Raw genomic sequence first — 9,139 nt, forward strand, 5'->3', positions numbered from 1 at the left:
GCTTGACCATCCAAACATAATAAAATTGGACGGGATAGTTACTTCCCGAATGTCGTGTAGCATATGCCTTGTGTTGGAGTACATGGAACATGATATCACCGGACTTTTGTCTTGTCCCGACATTATGTTCAGCGAGTATATTAGATGGAATCAGTAGTCCTTGGAAATTGGAATGCAAATTGCAGTATATACGTATTCGGAATACAAAAACCTGAAGGTTCCCCCCCAGAAACTCAAAGATGAATGCATTATAATGTGAGAAAAACTAGTGATATAGTCACATGCCATAATAAGATCGAAAGATGCATATTTAACAATGAAAATGATTTTGTAAAACACAAAATCCTGCGTCCGTCGCTGGCTATATGAAGCAGTTGTTATCTGGACTTGACCACTGCCATTCACGGGGTATAATGCACCGGGACATTAAAGGATCAAATCTCCTTGTAAATAATGAAGGAATCCTAAAGATGGCTGATTTTGGTTTGGCGAACTTCTATGGTTCTGGGCGCAGGCAACCACTAACAATTCGTGTTGTAAGCTTATGGTATCGTCCCCCAGAACTTTTGTTGGGTTCTACGGATTATACTGCAGCTGTGGATCTTTGGAGTGTTGGCTGTGTATTCTCTAAAATTCTCCGCTGGAAACCTATCCTGTAAGGCAGAACAGAGGTAAGCACCTTGGAAATGACTTGTATTACTGAGAGGAGCCTCTATAGAGTAATTAATTCCTCGTATACTGTGAATCAGTTTTGCTGCCGAAAGATGACTCTGGAATGCCGTCTTATGTGTTTGTTTATAGAGTATTTCTTTTGAGAATGTTTCCAAGTACTACAGTACCAATCTTTGAAGTTTAATTCGAAAATTCTATACGAGAGTGCTTTATCTGATGACCATTGCTTCACTTCAACCGCTTCATTGTTTACTGGTGGTCCTCAAGATAATTTCTTGTTTATGGTGTTCTTGTACAGGTTGAACAATTGCATAAGATTTTCAAGCTCTGTGGATCCCCACCCGATGATTACTGGAAAAATGTCAGACTACCTCATGCAACTATATTCAAGCCACAACAACCTTATGATAGTATTCTCCGAGACACTTTTAAAGATTTACCGGTTAGTGCTGTGAACCTAATAGAAACTTTGCTTTCAGTGGAGCCATACAAGCGCGGCACTGCTTCCTCGGCTCTTGCTTCAGAGGTAATTATCATTCATCATATCACAAACATCTAAATGAGATATTAATTGACTTTAGCTGAAGTACCCCAACTTGAATTTCAGGCCACCACAAATCCCGAATTTGTTTAAAAGCTTTAGAATAACTAAAACAACCTCATATTTAAGTCCTGTGCTGCCACGGAAACAAATGGTGTCTCGTATGACATAGACAATAAATCTCGTGGCAATAAATAATGGATTATTTTAACAATCAGGGGAACTTTGAAGCAGGGATACAAGATAACTCCATTTGTGTCCATGCTGTAACTCTGACACGGACACTAGCTGTAATATGGTGATTTCAATTCTAGCCGTAGATGGTTTCTGGTATATAATGGATGGAGAATTTGCATTTCATGTTATTGTTGAGCAGTGGTGAATCGTTTAGGCTTACTTTTGTTTAAAAAATCGTGTATCAACTGTTTTTATGTTTACATTTTGTAGCATTAATCCGTAGTATAGCAACAAACAACCCGAGTTCTAATACTGTGTTAAACAAACTAATGTGAAATGAGACCTATTAAAATCCTTAATAAACTCTGCATGTGAAGTAACTTGTTATGAAGTTGTCTCATCTTTGTTGTTCTTAATATATGAGCTAGCATTTTCTTTGGATTGCAATATTCAGTGTTATACGCAGGCTTGTGCAGATCATATACTGAATTAGCTTAATTTCCATGATGTGCGATATTCTGATTCTTATTTTACAATTTTTTGTATTTCACGACAAAGCCTTACGCATGTGATCCGTCGAGCTTGCCAGTATATCCACCTAGCAAAGAGATAGATGCAAAACGTCGTGAAGAGGCAAGGAGGTAAGAACTTTCTGAAAAATGTCTGAATGGAGACAATATTTTAGATTGCTTTCTGGAATCCGGAACCTTGTCGAGTCCATCTGCATCAAATACTGTTGCATTCCACTCAATATTTCACAATCTTTTTTATTCTTTTTCCCCTTTGGCAAGATGTCCTGTCAAAATTAGATATATTTTGATAGGTATCAAATCGGCTTAATTGATGTTTTTGTACATGATCTTTTTCTTCCGAGGTTTTAAAGAACATGTAGAAAACTAATGCATGATATAATACTTGACTCTAATTATCATCTGCAAATTCCACCGGTTAACATTGTGTTCGATATCGTCGGCAATGAATTCTCAGGAAAAAGATAAGTGGAAGAGTTCTTGGGCCTGAAACAAGAAAGCCAACAAGAAAACCCCATAGCATAAGTAAATTGGCTCCTGTCGAGGTCAGTTATCTCTCTCTCTTCCTCTGCCCCTATATTTGCATTTAAGGTTACTTGGGAAACTAATTTCCCGTACAACTTTCGCATGCAGGATGCTGCTGCACAAGCTCAAATTTACCAGATAATTAATGGTAACGACGTGCTCAAGTCGAAGCAAAGAAATGCTAGATCAGTGAGGGAGTGACAAATCCATCTACTGGTGCAGTCGAAGAAGTTGCTCATATAAAGCATGTATCCCAAGGCGATATTCCTTTCTCTGCTCCATTACAAGTTTCTAGATCTAGTGGCTTTTCATGGGTCAAAAGACGAAAAGACGATGCATCCATACTATCACACAGCAGATCTATATCAAGAGGCCACCTTTATAATTCTTTAGTCTTCTGCTCAGTTACATACATGAAATAATTGCGATTCAAAACGAAATGAAAATGGGGATGTAATATATGGAGGTCATGCTTGATTCTAAAGGCCATGATTCATATGAAGCTGCCAAGCGTGCTATGCAGAAAAAATGGAACCAGTTCGAACATCCAAATTCACTCGACACTTCCGACAGATGCCTCTCACAAGAGCTATCATTGGTACTTTATCAAAGAGAAGAAATGGCAGCCAAGAGCAATAATTTGGTATGTCCGTGAATATTAACTTGAAATTACATCAAAATTTTGTTTTCGATATCTACTCTAAGCTTCTTTTGCAGATTACATGGCATCGGTTATTCAGTTTTAATTCAATGTTGCATGAAGAATCATGTAATCACATGGACTCAAATGATGCAGTTCTATATAAAACTATAGAAAGATGGAGACTTTATTAAGATTCCTTGAATCGGTTGATTTTTCTTTTTCGGTTTATTTTGGTGACTAGTATTTGGTCGTGGAATTTAAAGTTTATCTATGAAAATTATAAATATAAGAAATTGTTGGATTTCTGTATTGAACTTCAATAAATTGGAGGCTTGAAAAGTTTAGGTTTGGTCTGTAATGGTAGCCATTACATCACTGAAGAGAGGCAACTGGCATTAAAGCATGAATTGACTATTTTGGACTATGTTACTTGGCCTCGCTTGTGAGTGTCGGATATTAGTATTTGTTCGATTGTTTTTTGAGGCTTTATCCATGTACTTAAAGGGTCTTTGGAGGATCATATCCTATACGCATGTCCGATATGCGTCAGGCACGAGTGTCGGACACAATTACTTCAAGAACAATGAAGAGTTTGGGCAACATAGATTTGAAAAATATTTAAATAAATAGAAGCATCAAATTTTCTGTAAATTTAAATGGAAACTGCCTTTCAGTTTCACCTGTGCCTCTAAACTCAAATCAAAAGATATCATCAAATCAATTTCTTTAGAAAATCTGTAGTTTGATCAAATTATGTTATATATTGTTGTTCTTGACAGGATTACCAAGACGAGAGGGAGAAGGTCCAATTCTCGGGCCCCTTGTTGTGTCAATCTAATAGAGTTGATGAACTGTTGGAGCGAAACAAACGACATATCCGCCAAGCAACCCGAAAGTCGTGGTTCCGAAGAGGTAAACACAAATAAAAACCGAAACAACTTTTGCACCAACCCCTTTTCATCTTAATATAAATCCTTTCTGATGCCATCCACTCTAGTTTTAATGTCTACCTTTTAAGTTCCCTGTTGCCATTGTTGTTTGCGGCCTTTAGATTAATATGCCGTTGATTTAGTTCCATTAAATGAAGAAAGTGTGAGACAGTTATTTACTTTTACAATGGCTGTTGTGTTGTATAACTTCTTCTCAACCACTTTATGTTGACCTGAATAACACCATTTAAATCAACCATAAGATAGAAACTTGATTAATGATGAAAGCTGTATATGCTTAACGGTTTTCTTCTTTAGCCCCCCACAAAATTATTTTTCAGTAAATCGACGTTGAACAAGATTAGACGGGTGTTAAGTATTGAATGTGGCTATATTCAATGGTTTTACGTATTTGGAGGATAATGTCCGGAAACTCGAAGAGTCCGAAGCAACGGGGTTTGTTTATACTAATAATGTGCATGCATTGCAGGTAGAAAACATGGGAAGTGATCTTTGGAGAGTTTAAAGTCAAGTTTATGTACATGGAATGACTGTTGAATCATACCGATACGATGAGTCGAAATTTTCTGCAGAAAAGAAAAATGGTGATGAACAACACTGGGAAACTAGTCTATGATATGGTAAAGCTGTTCATAGTGCTTTTAAGAGAGGGATGAGGGGCCCTGGATGGCTGTGCTATAGAGTCTCTTTTTGCAAGGAGCCATGGTTGATTTTTGATTTTTTTTTAATCTTGAAATTGAAGTTTTGAATTCTTTCCCCTCATTATTATGTTTGTAATGGAACTATGTGCTATTGATGTACTTTTCTATAGGATAAAAGATTATTAAATTTTAAAATTTATTAAAATAATTACTAAATTTATTGAATAATTATAAAACTATGAATTTTGTTTTAAATTAATTCTCAAACTTTTAGATCTTTTAATTATGTCACACTCTTATAATTAAATTATGACTTTCATTTTAAATTATTCTCTAAACTTTTGAACATTTCAATTTTGCTTTAAATTTGTGTCTTTTATTTTACATTAATTCCCAAACTTTTGGATAATTTTATTCTCAAACTATGATCTTTATTTTAAATTAGTTCTCAAACTTTTTAACATTTTAATTTTATCCCAACTTGTAGTTATATGCTAATCACATCACTTGTTAATAAACTTTCTAGGATAAGCTATATTATTCTATGTTTAAAAAAATCAGGTTATGCTAAGATTGAGATTAACTGCATATTTGGATGAATTTGAGGATGAAATTAAAATATTAAAGAGTTTAGGGACTTGTTTAGAATGAGAGTCATAGTTTAGGGATGAAATTAAAATTTTCAAAAGTTTGAGGAAAAAATTATAATAAGAGTTATAATTTAGGAATGGAATTGAATATAAATATTTGAAGTGTCCTTTTTGACATATTGAGTGGCTAAATTTACTGGATAAAAAACATAGATATACTCAATTTACTTTGTATTTTTTGTTTGCTAAATTTAGGGACAGATTTTGTTAGAAAAATTATGATAGATTGAAATTTTTTAGACATGTTTTCTATACATAATTCAACAAAATACTCGAAACGTTTGATAGTATTATAAAAATAATAATAAGAGTTATAATTTAAGGACATGTAATGTAGTTAATTCTTTTAGTTATGTTTTTTTATTAATATGGAGTAATTACAAGGTAATATTTTTTGAAAAATAACTCTCAACCATTTTTGTTATTCTTTGTGGTTTTGAGTCCGAGCACCAGGAATATCATGGGCGTGACTTTGTATTTATCCCAAATTAATTCAAAAAAGAAAAATTATTAACCATTTGATATTAAACATTTGTATCTCTAACACTTTTAATACTCTTTGAGATCCTAAAAAATAACAATAATTCATTTACTACAAAAAAAATCAAAAAGTCGGGGTAAAATCCATAACAATAATTTTTAAATTTTAATTTTCACGGAAATCAGGACAGCGATTTCTTTGTACAGAGGGAAGCTCCACCGAGCACGAGACGTACCACGACGGTGGCTAATGCTGACTCCCAAAATTTCCCTCAAAGACTTCAAATCCCTCTTGCACTGCCGCAACGAATCTCTATCTCGTCTCCGTTATTCCTCTCCTTCCTTTAACCCTAACCTTGATTCAAAGCATCCAATTCAACCCCTTGTATCCACTGTCACTCCCATTGACCCCAAATTGGAAGCCAAAGTCGAGTCTGAGCCGCTCGAGAGTTTGAAAATTTGATCGCCTCTAACGGAGGTTAAGGTTTAGTTGGTTGGAGGATCCGACAGTGGATGTTGTTTGACGAAGTCGGTGGATGAGCATACGAAAACATTTGCTAAAGAGAAACCGCCTGAGACTAAAACAAACCTAGAAGTATATTGTTAGCTTGAAATTTTTTATTTTTGAATTCTAAAGCATAAATTTTGAGCTTGAATATTACTTTACTTGAAAGTTGTAATTTATTTTGTTCTTGTATGTTGAAATGTTCTTGATTTGTTGTGAATTGCCAGACAGGTTAGAAATTAAACGATTTAAAGGAAAAAGAGTAAACACCAATTTTTGTCTAGGTCTACCAAAAAATATTATTTTATTTATTATTATTATTATTATTATTGTTATTAATTATTATTAATTACATATCTTTTTTTGCAGGCTATCCTACCCTAGGCCCAACAACAATTAACCAACCTAACAAATGCAGCCCAATAGAGATCCTGAATCCAACTGTTGACCCGAACTGAAATCGAAACCGGTCCAGCCACTCAGTAGATCTGTAAATATTTGATGTTAAATTTGATGTTATAAATGCAGGTTATTTGACTTTGATCCCAATGTTTATAAATGTTTCATTTTAGTCATTGATGTTATGTGTTGTGTATTTTCTTTGATATTTGATTTTGGTCATGAAATTTGTAAATATTTCATTTTAGTCATTGTTGGGCATTTGGTGTAATTATTGTTTAGTCCTCCATGCTTCTTGTTATTTTATTTTAGTCATGTATATTATTTATGGGTTATTTACATTTATGGTGCTTGTATTATTTAACATTTGCGATTTGAGCTCTGATTTATTTTGTAATTAATGTTTAGCCCTTTTAATTTTTGTTAATAGCATTATAGTCCCTTAAGTTTTTGTTTTTGATATTTTAGTCCTTTAAATGTCTATTTTTGTTATTTTAGTCCTTTAAATATTTGTATTTACTATTTAGACCCTTAAGTTTTTGGTTTTGCTATTTTGCCCTTTAAGTTTCTATTTTGCCATTTTAGTTTTTTAAATTTAGATTTTTACTATTTTAGCCCTTTAAGTTTATGTTTTTTCCATTTTATTCCTTTAATTTTTTTGTTGTGTTAGTGCTTTAAGTTTCTATTTTTTCTATTTTAGTCCCTTAAATTTCTATTTTTGCTATTTTAACCCTTTAAGTTTATGTTTTTGCTATTTAAGTCATTTAAATCGAATATGATTATTTCTTGTTTTTTATTTGTATTTTAATTTGTTCTAATCCTCATGTATATGCATTTTGTATATTCCGACTATCGGTATTATTTTAGATATATTATTAATTTTATATGTTGTAAATGTTTTTTTATAAATTTCAAATTATATTTGTTTTCATTGTGTCCTTTACCTATACATTCGTTTCGAATAATTTCAAGAACACACATGCATAGAATGAGCATGGAAAGCATCACTTGATCTAAGTGGTGCGATCTACGTCATTTTAGCGACATGGAAACTTGAAATGAAATCGAGTTTATTTTATAAACTAATGTGTTTTTATTTAAACGATGCAATATATGTTTCCAAACATCAATTTGTTTAATTTATGCAAATACCGATTTTAAATTTATATTCGATTCATAATTTTTTTATCAATGAGGATAAAATATTCTTTAACAATGAAAAATAGTTGAAATAATTTTCCTGACAGAGGATTGCAAATTTCAAGATTTTTTATCGAGTTAAAGGATTTTCTTTAAATAGTTAATTTGAAGCAAATTAATTATATTTCAATAAATGGATTATATTTTAACTTTATATTCGATTTGTAATTTCCATCATTTACGACAAAGTGTAAGCAACACAATACTAATTTTGGGTGTTGTAGGGGTGCTAATCCATCCCCACACATAACCGACTCCCGAACTCGTTTTAATCAAATCTTTGTAAACACATACCGATTTTTTTGTCTGAAAAATGATTTTTCTTAAAATTGTTTTTAAAAGACGTTTTTAGGTATTTGACTTACCTAACCCAAAGGTCGATGACGACTCCTTTTCAATTTAATTTCAATTAATTCAAAATCACCAATTTTTCAAAATAAAGTCATAATTATTTTTAAAATAATATTTAATTGTTGTTAACTTCCTAAAAAGCTACTTTTAAGGCCTTTTTCACTTAAGTTCTTGTTTGTTTAAAAGCTCATTTTAGGCATTTTAGGATCATGTAGTTGCATATAGTGCATTTGTGGTAGTTGTGCTATTTTATTTCTTAATGGTGCTATTTGAGGGAAAGGTGCAGTTTGTTTGTGGTGTGCAGGGAATAGCAAGAAAAAAAGGATTCTTCGGGAAGTAATGCCGCGGTATCACACGTTGCTAAGACAAAAAAATATTTCTGCATAAGGACAGCTGGCACTGGACAACTGTCTTTGCACGTGAAGGACTGCTGTAACCGCCTGCCAGAGCTGCCAAAGGACCACTGCCACTTGGAGGATAAGGTTCACATCCAACATGTGATTCTAGGGGTATGAGGGGTATTTTGCACCCAACAACCTCATCATTACCCCTAGATATTTTTTATTATATATGACACCTCATGGAGGAGAAAAAAAGGGGGAGCACACTATAGCAAAAATCAGATTTTTATTTTTCCTTTTCCCTTCTTCTTCCTTGGGATATTCCTCCATTGATAAAGCTACAAGGAGTGGCGAGCTAGGAGCCGAAAGGAGCTAGTGAGCTAGGTAGTTCACGGTGGCCGAGAGGAGACCTCCGGTGGCGCGTCGAATGCTTCTTCTCAACTTCCCTTTTTGCTGTTATTTTATATTTATTTGTGGGTTGTTGGAACAAATATTTTCATGACTTTGTGTTTGGATATTTTGAACCCCACCATG

At 33.4% G+C, this 9,139-nt stretch overlaps 1 pseudogene; it reads left to right on the forward strand.

Annotated features, from left to right (window-relative positions):
* The first annotated feature begins 365 nt into the window (after nucleotides 1-365).
* LOC120178438 lies at nucleotides 366-4,087 on the forward strand (annotated as a pseudogene).
* Nucleotides 4,088-9,139: the final 5,052 nt, after the last annotated feature.

Source organism: Hibiscus syriacus, unplaced genomic scaffold, assembly GCF_006381635.1.
Source record: "Hibiscus syriacus cultivar Baekdansim isolate YM2019G1 unplaced genomic scaffold, ASM638163v2 tig00112349_pilon, whole genome shotgun sequence".
Classification (NCBI taxonomy): Eukaryota; Viridiplantae; Streptophyta; class Magnoliopsida; order Malvales; family Malvaceae; genus Hibiscus; species Hibiscus syriacus.